This window comes from Octopus sinensis, linkage group LG19, assembly GCF_006345805.1.
Source record: "Octopus sinensis linkage group LG19, ASM634580v1, whole genome shotgun sequence".
In the NCBI taxonomy this organism is placed as follows: Eukaryota; Metazoa; Mollusca; class Cephalopoda; order Octopoda; family Octopodidae; genus Octopus; species Octopus sinensis.
Genome location: NC_043015.1, coordinates 37,652,788 through 37,674,799, shown reverse-complemented (window position 1 = coordinate 37,674,799; position 22,012 = coordinate 37,652,788). Strand labels below are relative to the sequence as shown.

Here is a 22,012-nt window from a genome sequence, read left to right as displayed (position 1 = left end):
ATACTGACCGTTGTATGCCATGTCTATGACTAATATGAAATCTCTCAAAAATACCTCCAGCCTCCCGTCCTCAGGTGTGCTGTTTACTTCCTCACGCTCCCCTATTCAGCACTTTAGCAGCAGCATCTAGCTGGTCACTTCTCATTCCCGCTGAGGTATTACCGAATTATTTGTTTACCTTACCAAATTGCCTCTTACTATACCCATCCCAAGCAAACACCCACCACCTCACCCATTACTTTCAATTCATAGTATCACTCTTCTTGAACTCTGCATACTGTTCTGTTTTTTTTTTCTTGACAATGTCTCTGAAGAGCATCCGTTTGGTGACTTCCTCGAAACCAAACCAGTAACAAATATTAAGATTTGATAAAAAAAAAAGCTCTCTTATATGTGATATTCACGTTTCTGCCAAACTTGTAGTTGTTGATATCAAACTATTTCGTCACACGCTTCTACACCTGTCCACTAATTATTGTTGCTTTTGTGTTTGATCAACAATATAAATAAATATTCCGTTATATATTCCTTTGATCATATTTTTAAATACTTTTGTCGCTCATTAGTTGAGATTTTTTTATAGATTATATTTTAGTTATGTCAGAAAATGTTTCCACTGTTGATGCATATAATCTTTATAACTCTCTGAGTAGTATCACTCTGTTATTACTATGTTTACTGAAAACGGTTGCGGAATAGCAAAGACGGAGAAAATACGTTGCGTTATTTAGCCACATTCCGGGTTCCTAATACTACCGAAGTCGGCTCAGCCTTTCATTCATTTAGGGTCAGGAAAATCAGAAACCAGAGAAAGTCTATCAACGAATTGTGACATTTCGCTAATGGTAGGACTGAATAAATAGTAAAGAGAGAAATGCTTTGGTTGGTTGGATGCATCAATGGAGGAAATGTTTACAGGTATTCAGCTGCGAAATTTTACATTCTGAGTTCGAATATTGCTAAAAGTCTTCTTCTTTTGATTTTTAATAAATTAATCAGAAATTTAATCTGAGGTGGAAATTATCAAAGAAACCCTTTACTCAAATGAGTGCACGTTTCCTTTTGTCGAACTGTGTTTATCTTTTGTATAATTTATTGACATAACTATTATATAGACATAAAATATATCATTATTAGAATGAATAAGATAATTATTTTCGTCTCCAGAGAAGCTAGGCAGATTACTTGGTTACAATTCGTAAAACTTCTGATTCAGAAAGGGAAATAATCTCAAGAAATAAGAATATTCCAGAGCAGACGTGTCATTAAGGAGACTGCAGTCTGATTCTTTGAAGAGAAGGTGCACAGCCATGGATACTCTCTCAGTAATCGTCACTAGTGCAGTAGTTATCATTTAATTTTTTCCAAAACATGGGCTTAAGCATAGTTTTTGACGATATAACTAAAGCCAACTTTTTGGATATTACCCTTTATTTGCATAATGATTCATATTTCCCATACCATAAACTCTCAACTAATCTAAAATATATTAGCTCTTTCAGTAATAATTCAAAGGCTATTACAAAGAATTTATTTAGGAATATTTCATTTAGACTTTCCAGATTATCTGCTAATGCTGATATATTCGACAAAGATGCCTTACTTAAAGCTGGCTATAAAGAAAAAAATACTTATATTAAGCTTATTGACATTAATTCTACCTCTATTAATCAGGACATGAAATCAAGTTATAACGATATTAATTCTATTTCGAGTAACAACACCAAATCGAGTAATGTAATTCTGCAGCGTAAGAGAGATAACCGTTATTTAAGACCCCTTTTTTCATTATAAATTACATCGAAGACTTTTAAAGCCAATTACCCTAATAATAATGTATGTCCTGGCAAAACTGTTTGGTTAATCATTCCCTATAGTAAGCAGATCAAATCTAACTTCCATTACTAGTTCCGTGAAGCTATAGAAAAGAATTCCCCAAGAAATTCAAGATAGTATTCGATTATTAAGTCACACTGAATCAGGATAGGGTTTTCTAACGCAAAAATCTTTCACAAAACATCCGTTCGCATAATAAGTTGTTAAATACAAATCTACTTAGTGAAAATACTAACATTGATTTTGTTAACACTATCCATTCTTTAAATAATAATAACTGCGGGGTTATTGTTTCTGAAGTTGACTCCAAAGGCATTCGTTTTCTTAAATTCTAAGACTAGAAACTCTATCAATGTAAAATTACTTCCGGTTCTGACGTCTTTTTTTATATAGGTAGTTCTTCATCTCAGTTGTCCAAAAGAATATCTAATCCTTACTCTACGTTTAGACATGTCAATAAACGCAACAATACTGACCTTAGTAAATTCAATTGGTATCTAAAGGATCAGAATAAACAATTTGATTTGGAATGGAATATTCTCTCTTTGTATCTTTTCCATATCACCTTGATCACCTTGACCGACCAGTCCGTCAGGCGTCCATTTGACACCGCTGGTCACAGCACGCTGTCCACTCCTCTCTGGATCGCGCCTTTCTCATCCACGTTATCCCAATCGTCCTCTTGAAATCGTAACTCCACCGTCGTGGAGGTCTTCCGGGAGGTCTTTTCCGCTAACGCGGGTACCACTCGACAACTGCGTGCGTCCACCGATTATCGGTGAGCCGGGCGACGTGTCCAGCCCATCTATACTTGCTGCGTGTATATCTTTTCCATATGATAAAGGTGAATCTTTTTGTCCGCTTTGTAACAGTCAGATGTACTTTATCCTGTTCTCAGAAAATCATCTTTTAAACACGTTTATAGAGTGCGCTTATCGTCACAAACATTGGCAGAAACATACCTTTAGTTCCTATAAGTGATTTCTACCAATCTATAAAATTCGACCTTTGACTGTCTTCTTACATTTCACTTCCACTAAATATATCTACTTCTTCAAGCTTTATTCTAATTCACCTGTCGTTCTATATCTCTCCACTATTAGTTTTCTGATAATTTCTTTCTTTCACCTTCTATAAACTACCTTTGACGTTATATCTACTTACGGTTTTTTCAAACAAAACTTGCAAGCGTTCAATTCATAATTTACGTAGTCATCAGATTCTCTTAAAATGTCTTATTGATGTATTTGGTTTCTTTCTTTCCCTGATGAGAAGATTGCATTGTTTTACACCATTTTCATTGGAAAAGAACGGCTTGTTAATTAGCAATTCTTCAATCAATGCTATGGCAGTCTGTTAATAAATCGGTTTCTTTTGTGTTTTCAATTATATATATGCTCTCCAACAATACGCACATAAATATCCATATATAATATATATATATATATATATATATATAATATATATATGTGTATATGGATGAATCTTCCTGTTAATGGGCGATATAGAGTGGAATATCTTGGAATAAAGTGGACTATATTGAAATATATGCTGGTTATCAATAACTATAACGTTAATAATTTATTCCGAAACATTTATACGAAGAGGAAGCCATATAAAATATACATCAATTTAAGACAATTCGAAGATGTTTATGATTATCATATTTATCTGTAACCATAGCTGGTCTTAGGCAGTTCTGACTCAACAGCTAAGAGTACAAGGAAATAAAGAGAGAATAGAGCACGAAAAGAACTTGAAAATTGCTGACAAGTAAGCGAAAATGACGATTAATTTCCATAATACGTGTCTTCTTTTTATACTATAGAATATATAATTAAAGCAATGCATATTAAGAGTCTGTCTTCAGCTGTACGTATTAATATGGTGGCGAACGCTGCAAAATAAATATATATATATATATATGTATATATATATATATATATATATATATATTATATATATATATATATATATATATATATATATATATATATATATAGATATGTGTGTGTGTGTGTGTGTGGAGGTGCAAAGACCCAGTGGCTAGGGCAGTGGACACGCGGTTTTCGATTCCCAGTCCGGGCGTTGTGAGTGTTTATGAGCGAAAACCCCTAAAAGCTCTGCGAGGCTCCGGCAGGGGATGGTGGCGATCCCTGCTGCACTCTTTCACCATAACTTTCTCTCACTCTTTCTTCTGTTTGGCCTGTTCGGGTAACCACGGGGGGGGGGGGGCCTAATTTGAAGGCTAAATCAATGCGAAGCGCATTGTGCCCAGCGATGTGTAGCAACATCTGATAGCCTAGTCGGTCTCGGTGATCACAGTGATATATATATATATATATCTATATATAATATATATATAATATATATATATATATATATATAGAGAGAGAGAGAGAGAGAGAGAGAATGATAGATCGGTCGATAGATAGATAAATAGATACATTCATACATACATACATACACACATGTAGTTATTTATCTCTTGAAACTTTGAATATCGACGTTCTCCGAAATAATAATAATAATGAACAAGTCAGAAATTCTAGAAAGATAACGGGTCTGCCAGGCGTTACAGTGGACCCATTGGGAATTTTCATGTTAATTCATCGAGTGTCATCATTTGAGACGCTGATGCTTGTGTGTGTGTGTGTGTGTGTGTGTGTGTGTGTGTGTGTGTGAAAACAGCAGCACTGTCTCAGACGTGGAAGAATTCGAGTTCCGTTATAACATTAACATATTCAAATGTACAGAAATATACGAACAAGACGTTATGCCTGCCAAATATTCAAAGTTATTTCGAACTATCTCACTTCATGTGAAGTTATTTTTTTACTATATCCATTTGAGACAAAGTGACTATTGTGTTAGATTTCATCAATTCCTTATAGAATTGTAAGAATCTCTTATGTAATTCTTTATTGGAATACATTATTAGTAGTCGAGAATTTCCAGAAACTCTCGAAATGTCAAAGTGTCTTTTATAAATTTGTGGCCATGTTGCTAACTGAACTGTCCGCTTTATTCGTTTATGGAGACATATGCTCCTGTGGCAAGATTCCATTTCACTTAAGTAATAGATCAGAGAACCATTTTCAGTTAGATCAAAATTGACAGCATACAGTTCCATCCTGCTCTCGTTATGCTCAGAAAAAGGAAACCGTCGCAAGATTTGTACATAAATGAATAAATAAATATATAAATAAATGAAGGAAAAAACCATGAAAATAAAAATAGAAAAATGATCTCGGTCTCAATGGCGGATACATAAATGAGCCGCAAGCCACACATTTATCGGAGAGTGACTCTCTCGTATAGTTTGAATTACAAAACATACACACACAAAAAGGAGTTGGGGAGGAAGCAATGATTTATACATGAACAGACAAAGCTTGTTGTGAATTCCTTTGTGGTTTTCCCAAATGCATTTCTGAAATTGCCTTTTTTCTTTTGTTAGAATGGCCTGACAGAAACAAAGAAGATTTAATAGAATAAAAAATAATCCAAAGATATTAAGTTGCAGCAAGTGTGACAATTCGTTCGGGAGGAGGATTTATTCGCCCCTCTATTCCTGTACAATAGCCTCACGAAATGAACACACACCACACACACACATATGTATATATATATATATATATATATATATATATATATAATATATATATATATATATATATATATATATACATATATCACGTGACCAACCAGGCTATCAGATGTTGCTACACATCACTGGTCACAATGCGCTTCGCATTGTTTTAGCCTTTAAATGCTGCCATATACATACATACATATATATATATATATATAATATATGTATATATATATATATATATTTAATCAATATAGGGTGGCAAAAAATTTTGTAGAATTTTTTTGCCACCAGCGGCCTAGTGGGAAAAAATTAAATAGTCATATACCATTTTTAAGTTCAACATCACAATCAAGGAACGGCCATAATAGGCCATTCACCCCACTAGAAATAACAGCCAAAAGCTTTAACCGCAAAATAACATCAATTGATGTTATTTTGCGGTTTGTTTTAAAGCTTTTGGCTGTTATTTCTAGTGGGTGTGAATGGCCTATTATGGCCGTTCCTTGATTGTGATATATATATATATTATATATATATATATATATATATATATATATATATATATGTGTGTGTGTGTGGTAGATATATATATATAATATATATATATATATATATATAGATATATATATATAGATATATTCGTTTTACACACACAGACACACATATGTGTGGCGTGTGTGCCATAAATACCGCATGGTGTGTTGCAGTAATGAGTACCGACACGAGGGGTTACCAATTATCTCATAGGTCATCGGATGAATGATGTGGCGGTGCCAATATTTGAGTTGAGATCTTTTAGCGTATAAAAGATGTTATACAAAGAACAGAATGTACACACCGAAAAAGTGTCAGTTGTGTTGTCATGACAAAATAGGCGGTTAGTTAAGCTTTGTGAATACGACGTCGTGACTGGGGAAATATCCTGCAAAGTTCACGACTAAACAAAGCTGTTGTAGCTGCCTGCTCGGTTGAATAATACGTTGTTAAAACACTGAAATAAAAAATCATGCGTTCTGGTGGCGATGAAGGCGTTGAAGGCGTGTTTGTCATCGTCTTGGTTTTTGAAGCATTTTTCACGCAGGAAAAGTGGTAATCGGTAGGCGAGAGGCTTGGTGAGTATGGCGGATGAGGCAGAGTTTCGTAGCCCAATTCGTTAGTGGTTCCTGGGCTATCCATTAGTGGTTCCGGGCCAAACGCATCGTTAATATCGCGAGCTCTTTCAGCAGCTTTTCAGTCTAGCTTGAACGGGAATAAGAAAATTGTCCAAATTTGCTTTTTGCCCATGTTTTATTCAACATTCCGGAAAAATGACTTAATTATTCAAAAAGATAAGAGTAACACAATTAGAGTTTAAAACGGGCTTGAAAATGATATATAAAGTCAAAGTAATTTTGAGAAAGTAAATTTGAAAATACACAATTTAAAACCAAAGTTAAAATTTCCGCAAGAACTTTCTTGACAACCTAATATATAAAACTGAGAATGTGTGTCTGTCTGTGTATGTATGTATGTATGTATGTATGTATGTATGTATGTATGTATGTATGTATGTATGTATGTATGTATGCGAGCATCACTAGAACTGGGGAACTATCCAACCGATTTCATATAAAGTTTACACATTTTACACTTACTTAGCGTCCATGCTGTGTCATGGGTCAAAAGAATTTCAGATTCTTGTCTAATGCTAGCCCGGAGCAATCTCTTACCTCTTACACTCTTTCAGTATTTCGTGCCAAAAGGGAAACAATAACACCTCTAATGTAATATGAGATAATACTTTCAGTTTTAATAGTTTCACTATTATACTTTCATTAAGCGTATATATATATATATATATATATATATATATATACATACATTAATTTATTTCTATTATATATATCACTATTTTTTACATGTTTTGTAATATTATATAATTCTAATATGTGTATATGTATATATAATATACATATATGTACATATATCAATTATATATATATATATATAGATATATATATATATATATACATATATATATATATATATATATATATATATGCCTATATATATATATATATATATATCTTATATATATATTATATATTATATATATATAATACATTAATTTAATTTCTATTAGTTTCACTATTTTTTACTGTTTTATATATATATATATATATATGTTGTATATGTATATATGAATATACATATATGTACATATATAATATATAATATTATATATATATATATATATAATATATATATATATATATATATATATATATATATAATATATATATATATGCATATATATATCTATATATATTATATATATATATATATAATATATATATATATATATATACATAACTATCTATCTATATATATTTATATATGTATATATTTATAATATTGTATATATATATGTTATATGTGTCTACTCGCAATACCAGAGGGCGCACACTCACCTACTCTGATGTAATCTCCAGGGATACAGGCATCCAGCAACAGGACCTCCGTAATGCCATGATGGACCGTGAAGTCTGGTGTAGCATGGTAAATTCCATTGTCTCGACCACGGTCGAACAATGATGATGATGATATGTATATGTCCCCGTAACTTAGTGGTTACGCAGACGCTATCGATGCAATAAGCACCAGGCTTACAAAAGTAAGTCCAGGTGTCAATTTCTTCAACTAAAAAGAGGTACTCCAGCATGACCACACTCAAATGACTGAATCATATAACTGTGTAAAAGAGTAATACACACATATATATGTATGTATAAGTGTGTGTGTGTGTGTGTTTATATATATGTATATGTATATATGTGGAGGCGCAATGGCCTAGTGGTTAGGGCAGCGGACTCACCGGGCGTTGTGAGTGTTTATTGAGCGAAAACACCTAAAAGCTCCACGAGGCTCCGGCAGGGGGTGGTGATCCCTGCTGTACTCTTTCACCACTCTTTCTACCACTCTTTCTTCTGTTGGCCTGCTCGCTTAGCCAGCGGGGTGGCGTCATTCAAAGGCTAAAGCAATGCGAAAGCATTGTGACCAGCGATGTATAACAACATCTGATGGTCTGATCGGTCACGTGATCACGTGATATGTATATATACATGTGAATAGATTTCGTACTCGGAAACTGAAAGAAAACTCGTATATATGTGTATACTTGTGTGTGTGTGTGTGTGTTTGAACACCCACCATTGCTTCACAAATAATATGGTATGTTTACGCCCCCATAACATAGCGGTTCGGCAAAACACACTGCTAGAATAAGTACTAGAATAAGTACAAAGAATAAATCCTGTGGTAAATTTCTTCGACCAACAGCGGTGCTCCAACCTGGCCGCAGTCACATGATCGAAACAAGTAAAACTATAAAAACTGCTATTTAAATCCCGATCAAGATCGGGTATATCTTCTAGTGTATATATATATATATATATATAATATATATATATATATATATATATATATATATATACATATATATATATATATATATATGTGTGTGTGTGTCTGCGTGTGTAGTTGTGTTTATATGTATTTATACGCGAAATTATTCTCCTCAGCTCATTCTGCTTCATCCATCCGACAAGGTACACACCACTCCAGAGTTTAAAGTGCTTGAATATTAAGTTATTCACCAAAAACCATCAACAAATCTTGATATAAGTGGCAATCTATAAAAAAATCAAATAAAACCTCTAAATATATTATGAGCAACAAAATAATTCATAAATGGCTACCAAAGCCGATTCTGATTTCCAATACTAGTAGTAGTAGTATTAGTAGTGGCAGTAGTAGTAGTAGTGGCAGTAGTAGTAGTAGTAGTAGTAGTAGTAGTAGTAGTAGTAGTAGTAGTATTAGTAGTAGTAGTAATGTTGGTTAAAAATGTAGTGGTGGTGGTGGTGTTTGTGGTGGTGTTAGATTTCGTAGCAGTAGAAAGGTATACGACAGGAGATGTGTTAATTCTGAGGCGAAAAAATAATATATTGATATATATAAACGTATATTTGACGCTAGGAGACCTAATGACAGTTAGAATAAAGTCTGGAAGGAAGCTAAAAGACATTATTTTCAGGAATATAGTGGAAACGAATTGAAATACCAGGGTCTGAGTACCGCCAAAATTGCTAATAAGAACAGAACATATTTCGTTTATGATTGAGAAAAAGAAAACAAACAAATACCGTATTTTCATATTGAAAATCTTTGCGTAGCCAAATATTTTTTCCTGCTATTTATCTATCTATGTCTGAACTAGTAAACACTACAAACAAAACAAAAAGATAACTCTATTAAAAAAACTAATAACAAAAAATACAAAAAAAAAGAAAAAAACATTAAGAAATTAAAAGATTACTTAATATACTTCTTTGATTTCGTTTGAAAGTAATAAAAAATGGTAACTCTAAAATGAAAACAGATGAAGAAAAAAATATATCTAAAATAAAATATATGAATATTGAATTCAATAAAAAGATAAATAAAAAAATCAGTGGTTTATCAAAATAAAAAAAAGAGAAAGAAAAAAAAAGCAGATATAAAATTCGGAATCAATTTAGAAAATAAAAATAGATAACACAGAGTGAGTGATTCCGATTTGGTTGGCGTTTTTTTTTTCTTTTTTTGCGCTAAAATAAATAATTCAGTTTCGATGAATTAATTTGTTTTTCGAAATAGCTTTTCCCATAAAAAATATTGCTGATTCGATAATAATATCAATATTGAAAAACGACAAAAGTAGTGAGGTTGCAGGAATGGTAAATAAGATATCGTTTAGTTTGGTCGTTCTATTTACCCAGTGTTCAATTCCAACACTGTGTCAAATTAGTTGCACATTTTTTTGTTAACTTCTGCTTCATGAAGAAGCTCCTAACCCATTTCGTGGTACGGACAAAGAGAAATGATTCAATAGCTAAATGACTGTGATGGCTGAGTGTATGTGGAGGACATATTTGTTTAACGGCTGTTATCGCCATCTACAAAGAGAGAGGAAATATTCTAAAAGCATATTTAGATCTAAGATGGCGTCTGATTGACACAATCGATAGACTGACTAATAAAATGGTGGCGGATCAGCAGAATCTGTTACGTGACAGAAAATATGGTGACATATTTAGAATTTGTTAGTGTGCCGAACAAAACGGCCTTGGATTGGCAGAATCGATATAATGACTCGTAGAATGGCGACGGAAGGACAGAATCTGTATGGCGGTGGATTTGAAAGTATGTTGTTAGCAGTATTCAGTTACACATTTGGCCATCTACGTTCGAATCCATTCTGGTCTGGCTTTACTGTTGACCGTATAAAGAGATGAGAAACCAAACTCCAAATGATTACTCGGTTTAAGTTACTCACATTAAATATATTCTCCTCATTTTTCAAGACTTGTTTATTAATCAATATTTGAATGTTTAAAAGTGATGAAGGTTCCGAAATGTTTTATATGTTGATTCAATACATTAGATTGCTTACCAGTGCTAAACGTTGCAATAACACGAAACACCAGCACGTGACACAACATTCCCTAACACAACACAAAGTACTACGCTATAAAATATATCAAACATCAAACCACAACACTGCATCACACCATACCCTCATGTATAGTTGCTGTGTATAGCCCCAGGCAGTCCTTATTGAGCAAAAAGTTTCTATCCATGACTTTCCTATTTGGTTGTTTAAGATCAGATCTTGCCTGATTAAGAAAATATATGATTAAATGAAGTTGCAGCCGTTTACATCACATAATTGCTGTATTCAAGCTTAGTGTATCCAGGACAACATTATCCTATACGTCGTTTTCGGGTATTAGGCTAGTAGATTGTTTTATGAAGACGATACGCAAGTTATGCCTACCATTACAAGCGGTATAATTATTCAAATTGTTTATCATGGCATTAAATACCACATCTAACTGTCGAATGCCAAGGAAGATTCACCCCTTACTATACCATCTCTATTATTTTAGAAGGTAGGAAAAAATAAATCTACATACTAGACTCTTATTATTTATTACAATCTATGACAATCTGTATGCGACTGACTCTATATATGATCTTCTCTATAACTGAGAGTCGATATAAAATGACATGAATTGTATCGAAGTTCCCAAACTTTATTGCCTCGTGTACTTAGACTCATTGGGCGGGTATTCGGTTTGCATGGCGCATAAACGACGACAGAGATAATAGCGTTCACCTTGAACGGGAAGCCAACCTGTCGAGGGGTTATTCCTTTACAGCTCAGTGAACTGGAACAAGGCAAAAGGAAGTGTTTTGCTTAACAACACAAAGCTCACCCAGCTTGAAGATGGAAACCACGATGCTGCGATCGACGGTGAAGAAGAAGAAGAAGAAGAAGAAGAAGAAGAAGAGAAGAAGAAGAAGAAGAAGAAGAAGAAGAAGAAGAGGAAGAAGAAGAAGAAGAAGAAAGAAGAAGAAGAGGAAGAAGAAGAAGGAGAAGAAGAAGAGGAAGACGAGGAAGATGACAAAGAAGAAAAAGAAGATGAAGACCAACAATAACAGTAGCAAAAGAACAGTAGATTGAAGGTCACTGCATTTTCTATTGTGCTTCTATCGCCCTATTGAATCGCTCCCAGAGGTTAACAAACTAAAAGAAACGTTGGTCAGTATGGTAACAGAAGTAGAAAACCTTTCCTCATCTTGCTCACATTTTCCGTGGAAAATTTCCCTAAATTAACAATTCCTTCAACATGGGCTTCATTCCGCCACCACTCTAGATTCTGGAAATTTGTATAAAGAAATGGCTGGAATATATCATTAGTTAACACATAAAATACCCGAGTAAAATTTTAAAGAAACAGAAATAGTAATTTTAAATTAATTTGCTATGTTTAAAATGAGGTAAGATGACGACTTAGGATTTACAGGGGACGATCCGATTTATTTTCTACAAAATCGGTTCGTAGGATAATTGAAATATTTGGGTAACAATAGCGAAATATGGCGAAACTCAGTGAGTTATCAGGTGAGGGAAATTAATTAAGGACTTATAGTGAAAGGTTAGATTTAAAAGTAAGGAATATGAAATTTTACATGGTAGAATTCAAAGTAAATGCTTCTAAAATGATTTATAGTTTCTGCAATGGTGGGTGAAAAAATAGCTTCCATTCCATAGATATTGAATATAAGAAATGTTGTGTAAGGCGGAAAAGGAAAAAGAAAAACAATGGCTACAAGAAGATGAGATTTGGATATGGATGCGCCATTGTGCTTCTAGAATAGAAGGCGTCCTATTGCAAGATTCTTGTGTCTCCAATTTGAAATCTAATCTTTGTAACATAATGAGAGATTTGTATGAAAATATGGATTACACAAATACATACGCGCACACACACGCACACACAAACGCACACAAACAACACACATGTATATACACGCACATACATATAAATATACATATATGTATATATATATATGCATGTCATGTAGATAATTTAAGTATATTTTCATATATGCATATGTGTATTTGTTATCTATGAATCAATATATTATATGTATATATATATATAATATATATATATATATCTATATATATTATATATATATAATATATATATATATATATGTGCATACGTACAAATAGACATACACACAAACGTACACACATAGACAATATCAATCTTGGAAATTGATACAAATTTCTTCCTTTGGAACGAATGTAATCTAATTACACCAATCAACTGGGATTTCCTATTGTGCTCGAGAAAATACAATATCTCCAAGGGATTTTGAAAAAGAAAAAAGTAGAGGTATTAATAAAATAAAATAACTAGAAAAAATATGACAAAGAACAAAACAGTAACAAAACTCGCGCCAGAATGGTTTTTGTTACGTTTATCTACGGTCGTTAAATTTAATTTTAAATGGTGCAGTTTCCTTTTCACGCTTACGACCGATTATTTATGTTCCGCTTCTAATGTTCGTTAGGGAAAGAGGTGGATGTCGACGAAAACTATGGAAGACGCCATGCAGTAAAGAATTTAATTATCCGATATACTTCCACATATGTGTGCGTGCATACACACAGACACACACACACCACACACACACACACACATATATATATATATATATATAGATATGTATATACATACATACATATATATTTACATATATGAATATATGTATGTATATGTATTTATTTTAAAATATACACACACACATATATATCTGTATATATATATATATATATATATATATATATATATATATATATATATATATATATATATATATATATATATATATATATACATATCTACATATATATTTCGATGCATATGTAGCTAAACACACACGCATATATATATATATATCTACGTATATATATATACATGTATTTATATATATAATATATATATATATATATATATATAATATGTTTGTATGTATGTATATGTATATATATGTACATATGTACATAAGCATATATGCATATGGATTTCCATATGTAGCAAGAAAGGAGATTTGTAAGTAAATCTTTCTGTAATGTCAATGATGCGCTGCTGAAGTTATCTGCTGCCTCAAGATGCGAATGTAGGAAGCATTGAGCAACGTGATTATGGAATGTATATTTGTAGACGATATCTTAATCAGCTTTGATGTATATGGAGTCTTGTCCAATTTTGTCAATTTGCAAATAACTTATAGAATTATGTCACACTGGGTCCTAACTATAGCATTCATCTATTTATGTATTGTGGATGACATTTTGTGAATATATTGCCGTGTTCATCATTGGTTTGTAACCGGCCAGATTGAAGTTCGCTTCATGTGTAAGAATGACAAAGGGACTGACTTTGGTCGTTTGTTTTTCGAAGGCAGACGTTTATAGGACTTCCCAGTGCAGATAAATCAAATATATACCACATGGTACATTGCTTCCCAGCCACATGGTTCCGAGTTCAGTTCCACTACAGGCACCTGCAGCACGTGTCTTCTACAATAGGCTCAGGCCGACCAAAGCCTTGTGAGTGGGTTTGGTGAACGGAAACTAAAGGAAACTTGGTATATATACATACATATATATATATGCACATATTTATGTGTGTGTGTCTGTGTTTTTGTTTGACCCCCAACGTCACATGGCAACTGATGGTGATGTGTTTACGTTCCCGTGACTAGCGGTTCGGTAAAAGGACTCGATAGAATAAGTATTTCGCTTAGAAAGAATCAGTCCTGGGGTCGATTTGTTCGACTAAAAACCCTTGGTCGGAAATAAGGTGTTCGTAATTCGGAATATTACTTTACAAATACGTGGTATTGTTAAACCCACGTGCCTATCAAGGCCTCAACAGGGAAAATAGGTGAACTGAAAGAGTGCAGAAATCTATCGAATATGTGTGCATACACACACACACACACACACACACACACACACACACCACATACACACACATACACACACAATTATATATTAGAGGTTTTTGTTATACGGATGACCCAAAAAGGCAGGTAAGGTTATGTAAGTGCCACGGAAGGACCGCTGTTTAACTCCAGATTCCATAACAGTATGAGAGAGGAGTCGAGTCCGAGCATGTATACGTTAAATAAAATGATATAACAATGCCAAAGCAGAGTGATATTTCTAGGACATTTACTAAGAGAAGGGTACCTTACAGCTGTTTCATGGATACAAACTTATCCCATTATCAGAGACGATATGATAGAGTTCAACAGAAGGAAATAGTAAGGTTCAGTATCAAGGAAGTTATTTTGGAAATGGACAGATATAGGAAGTAGCAAGGGAAATATGAGAATAAAAATAAAAATATACGTTGGATGTTGCAGTTCCATTATCCAAGTAAAGTGCTGTGTAGAATGGGTAAGGAGGGTCCTTGTCTATGTAAATTCTGATAGGAGTTCATATTTTGTTATTACAAATGGATAATATGCAGATATTAATTTCATGTGCTGTTCATTCAAAAGAACCTTGTTGTGTAAATGAAATTAATTGAATGAAATAATTTCATTTACACTACAAGATACTTTTGAAGGAATTAATATCTGCACACTATCCATTTGAATTAATGAAATACAAACTCCTAACGGAATTTACATACCGTGAACAAAAAACCTCTTTACACAACACGTTCCTTGGATAATGGAACACCAACTTTAATATCCAACATATAATTTCATTTTTATTCTCATGTTTCCCTTTATACTTTTTGTATCTCTTCCTTTCCAAAATAACTTCTTATATAATGAACTTTCCTAATTCGTTCTATTGAAACTTTCTCATATCATCTCTGATGATGGAAAATCTTTTATATCTCTGAAACAGCTGGTAAGACTACCCCTCTCTTTATAAAATGCCCTAGGTATATCACAGTGCCTTGGGCTTGCTATATCATTTTATATAACACACACACATAAATGTATGTATGTATATATATATATATATATACTTAAATACTTAAATACGTTATGTACACTTGAATAGAGAAATATACAAACACATTCACCCTCACATGTATATGCGTACTTAGAAAGACATATACACGCATAAAACGACATAAATACGATATACATATATACACATACACAACCATACAAACACGCACACACGCGCACACACACGTATGAATATATATATATATATATATATGGTTATCTTTACTTTCCAGGATTGAACCTTCTTACTAACAAAGTGATAACAAGGCTCTTTTGTTCGAGACATGACAGGTATTGAGGCTTGTGCATTTCTGAAATAGTTAATGTAAATATATACATATGTGCGTGTGTGTGTGTGTGTGTGTGTGCTTGTGTGTATGTTTGTGTGTGTGTATGTATATATGCATGTATGTATCTATTTATATGAATGTATGTATGTATATTATATAATTATATATATATATATATATATATATATATATATATATATATATATATACAGATACAGACACATATATTTGTTATCTGCATATATGCATATATAAACACATGCACGCATACACACTTTCTCACGCATATGTACAAAAGTAAATACTTACAGTCATTCATTCACCGACACATTTATTTCTCTCTCTCTCTCTCTCTCTCTCCTCTCTCTCTCTCTTATATATATTCAATTTTATTCCGCGTTTTTATTTTTTGCAGGGTTTTTTCTTCGCTTCTTCTCATCTTTCTATATTCTCAGAAAACTATTGACTCGATTTCAATGTTTGTTTGATATGAAATCATAAATATACCATTAAAAATATCCATCCTTCTTCTTTACCATTTGATCTTTCGTACATAATACGGCATCGATCGGAACAGATATCTTTTCATGTGTCTCTAAAATATTGCAACTTCGAAAGAAGCCTTGAAATCTTCCAATATCAAATCACAAACCAGGCTGAACCGTCAGACAAAATTCTTCCGTTCTTTCATTTTGTAGTTTTTATATTTCCGCAGATTGTCTTGAATATTTCTCCGTTTCCTTTAAATAAACACACGCGCATGCACGCATACATACATAATGCATACATACATACATACATACATGCATACATACATACATACATACTACATACATACATACATACATACATGCAAACACACACAAACACACAGATATATAAACATTTTTGTGTGATTCGCGATATGTGATGCATTATAGTGCAGTATTTCAAAATGGCGGCCATCTATTAAAGTCGGTAGAGTGTTTGTTAGAGTGCTTCGCGGCATTTAAACCGACATTGTATGTTTTGAGCTCATATCCCACCATACTCAACATTTCCTTTTTTTTCCTTTTTATGTTGATAAGCATACAAATCCAGGGTAGAAAATTGGCGGACTTGTTAGCTGATGCCGTACAAGACTCCCTGTGGCACCTGTTGAAGCATTTTGCTTTCTGACAGCAACGCTTCTGACGACACAGTTGTTATACTCTATCGGCCCAAATCACTTACTTCCCTCCTGTTCAAACATCCATTTCATTGGAAAAGAAAGCCGCCATGTTTCAGTCTCCGTTAATCCCAACACAAAAACACAGAGCATTCTTTCAACATATTTCCCCGTGTCTTGATCTAGCATGAGAAGTAGGGTAGTGTTCTGGTTTGGAATCTCACGTTATTCAGGGAAACATTCAGAATGAGGGATCGCATATATAGCTCCTGGAGTTAATTTCGTGTAAGCCCTTCTACAGTTGTGCCCACGCACGATCAATAATGGGAACTATAGTCCAACCCTTATATCAAACGCTGCTCAAAGCGATTGATATACTTCGGTAAAAAATGGGGCCTTGGAAGATAAATACACTCAATATCAACGCATAAACTTGATGCACAATCACACAGGCATGACCCTTCCTTTCAACCACTTCCTTCCAGTCTATTTGACATGCGAAACCGTTAATCCAGGCACATTAGTTTTCCCTCTTCGTTTTCTTTCGTCATTCCTCTCTGCTGACGAGCACAGTCTCGAAACGTCAGCGACTTTCCGAATTTTTATGAGCGTCAAATTCATACTTCGTCTCTGCCATTTCCCCACCCGTCCCTGTCGTGATTTTTTTATTTTTGTCTTTTGTACATTTGAACCATATATACAAACCCCCGCATTCAACACCAACTAGCTGGTTATTAGCGTACAGAAGTTTGTTGAACTCCAACAAACAGTTTGAAAGAGGAGGTAATAATAATGTTCCTCATTATCCTTATAACCCTGAATAAAGCATGATACATTATTATTTATGCAAAATTCGCAACTTGGCTCCTTCCACAGAAAGAAAACCTAAATGAAGTTTAAGAACGTTTAAAACCTAACACTGAATCTGTAGTGGGAACGGATGTATTCATTGCAAATAGGTCAACCGAGATGACCCACATTAAATAGATTGCTACGAGTTAAAATTTATTGTGATTCGTATAATCTTTATATCAATAAAGAACATCAATCTATGGCTTCCATGAAAAAAATCAAGCTACAAAAGTGCCGTAGAAGTGGTCCCTATTTGGTCTTTTATTGTAGCTTTCGATATTTCGGTATATCTTAAGAAAAACTAATTCATTAACAAAAAGGTATCAAATAGATAAAAACTATTCTATTAAACTTCTCACATCCATGCAGACACACACAGACACATCTATGCACACACACACACACATACACATACACGTGGTATAAATATATATGAGCAAGTGTATTTATACATACTCAGGCAGGTATATATATATTAGATACGTGTGAGCAGACGTAGTTATTCTATTTGTATATAATAGGCTATTTTTTTGGCTTTTGTACATTTAAACCATATACAAATATGTGTGTATGTGTGTGCATATGTATACACTCATATATGCATTCATATGTAGGATACATGTATAAATAATTGCATACGCAAACACTAACACACACACACATATATATACAGATATATATAATCACAGATTTTATTGTATATACACATACATATATACATACTTTATATATATATACACACAGATATGTATATATACATACATATATACATACACACACATATATACACAAACATACACATACAAATACATACATACTTACATGCGTACACAAACATACACATACACACTCATACATACATACATACATACATAGATACATATATACATACATACGTATATATGTATATGTAATGAATATTTTATGATGAAAATAATAATGCAGTAAACGCCAAATTGTGGGAAGAACAAATTAATTATATAGAAATGAGTGAAGAAAGAAATCAACAAAATAATTCGTTTTTCATTGTTGTACTTCCTAACGGAAATTAACTGTTTAAAGGAATTCCACTTTCTAATATTAAATTAAAATATTTGCGAAACATAACACGCATACGTTTACACACACACATGCACGCACGCACGCACACACATGCACACACACAACACACACACGCACACACAAACAACAAACAAACAAACAAGCTCATGCTCACGCACATACAAATACACACACATACGTGTGCATATATACAATTAAACTATATTCATTTATGTACGGACACACACGCACACATATATATTTACATATATATATATGTACACACACACACACACACAAACAAACAAACTCTTGCACACGCACATACAAAGACACACACTCAAGCGTGCATATATATAATTAAGTTATATGCATTTAAGTACGGACACACACACACATATACTGACATATTTATATGAACACACACATACACTCACAGACACACACTCACGCACATGCATATGTTTATATACATTGATTTATATGTATATATGCATACACACTCGTTCGTACAGAGACGCACGTGAATAAGATATTGATGATCTGTTGCGACAATGAAAGCTCAACAGCACATTTAGTGAATAAACATATTTTTTTTAAATTTGTGGATTAACAATGCTATCATTAGTTTCATGCGAAAAATTCCCAATTGTCAAAAGTACCGCTGAAGAATTTTAATAATCTGTCTCCATGTTATTCATTCTACACGATTTTCGATCAAGGTTCCATGGGTCTGAGACGTTGTTTGGTTGTATGCTGTGAGTTACGATAAAGAGATACGAGGAGATAACTCATGCTGAGATTGAATTTGTTTGTATTAAAAAATATTTCGTTCACTCATAATAGGATCTGTGTTAACTTACAAATATATGTTTAAAAAATGCAGACGTTTGACTCTTGCTTAATATGTAGAGTACAATTAAGCAATATTGGACGCAAAACCCACGCACATTTTAACAATTTCCAGCAGCACTTGCAGAAAAAAGAAAACAAAAAAGCTCATTCCAATTATTACCTCCAAACAATGCTTGAAGTCCCTTAAAATTTCCTATAATTTCCAATTTTCTTACAAATAAGTTTGAAAAAGAAATGTGCTTTCCGTAAAACTAAGAGAACAATTGTCTCTCCATATATGTAATGGCGAGTGAGTAAAATCCGTTGTTTGTACAGTAACAATAATAATCCCTGGATGGAAATTACATACATTATGTATGTTTGTCTGAGGGTCGCTTCTGCCATTTGACCATTAAGGTCAAGAGAGGTAAACATATTGCCTGAAGAAATGAAAGGAGCGATCCAGAGCGGAGTGGACAGCGTGCTGTGGCCAGCGGTATCAAATGGACGCCCGACGGACTGGTCGGTCAAGGTGATCAAGGTGAGGTATATATACATGTTGGGAACATCATTTTCAGTATACCATGCAGACGGTATCGAATATACCAAGATATACGTCTACTGTTGTACATACTTCGTTATGACCGTCCATATACCTGAGACATATGATATTAATAAATATCCATCTACCTCTTTTCTCATTGAAATTTGCAATTAGTTACAGATATGTTTTCTTTTTTATGGCTGTATTTCACGGGGGAAATACAATAAATTTATAATAGTATATATCTGACATTCAATACGCCGCTGTTTAAATAAATTATGAATACTTATTTCTTTGAAAACGTCTGATGTACGAATAGCATTCTTATAATATTATGAAAACTGTGTTAAGTACTAATACTATTCTAATATTTAGGTAGATATTATCCTATTATATAAAAGGAGTCTTTTTTAAAGGTAAGAGAACATTATTCTATTATATAACACAATATTTTTGCCTTTCTATTTAGAAAATAAAATAAAAATAAGCTGTTTTTTCCCAATACATCTTTATAAGATTTCAAAAAGTGTAAGTTCATACTTATTTCCCAAATTTGTTTCCTTTTTCACTTTTTAAGTTTTCATACGCAAATTCATGCAATATCAAATGCATATACACTAGACCATATATATATATATATATATATATATATATATATATATATATATATATATATATATATATATATATATATATAGATATATATTATATATATTATATTATATATATGTACTGATTCAAACGTACTCTATAATAAAACACACGTAAACATGGATGCGCAAATGTTCAGGATTATACACATTCTCAAGAATTTGGGAATGTCTGTATCATTTATTTATTGCTTCAGTTGGGCATGCGTGTGTGTGTGTGTGTGTGTGTGTGTAAGCTTTTATTATTGTGGGTGTGAGTATCTATCCTTGTGTGATTGGGCTTACTTTCTTCTTGAGTTATATGTGTTATACAAATATAACACCGCGTAGCGCAGTGGTTAGGGTGTCGCATGCAGTCGTGAACGTAAAATCGTGGTTTCGAATCCTGGGCCAGGTTGTGCGTTATATTCTTAAGCAAAACACTTCATTTCACGTTGTTCTACTGCTGCTGCTGCTGCTACTACTACTACTACTACTACTACTACTATACTACTACTACTACTACTACTACTACTACTACTACTACTACTACGACTACGACTACTACCACTACCATTTCATGTTGACCTCTAACGTGTGGCACCCAGTGCACTTGTGTAGGTAAGGTCTATTTGATGGAGCGAGGGAGACGAAGTACAGCATAAACATTTGAGCAACGTAAACAAATCCTCAGAGCAAGACGTTCATCCAGAAACCGCAAAAACCGTAATCTGTCGTTTACAACAGAAGAGTCCACCATGCCTGTAGGGGTGTGTGTTGGTGTGTGCTTATGCTTGTATGTCTATGTGTTTGCCGTAATGTTCT

The 22,012-nt window shown here is 33.3% G+C and overlaps 1 long non-coding RNA gene across 1 annotated transcript; it reads left to right on the top strand.

The window, feature by feature from the left end:
* The first annotated feature begins 1,999 nt into the window (after nucleotides 1-1,999).
* Nucleotides 2,000-20,183, top strand: LOC118767080. Its single transcript, XR_005002975.1, has 3 exons — nucleotides 2,000-2,135; nucleotides 10,209-10,212; nucleotides 20,167-20,183. It is a non-coding gene; the product is annotated as an uncharacterized LOC118767080 (long non-coding RNA).
* Nucleotides 20,184-22,012: the final 1,829 nt, after the last annotated feature.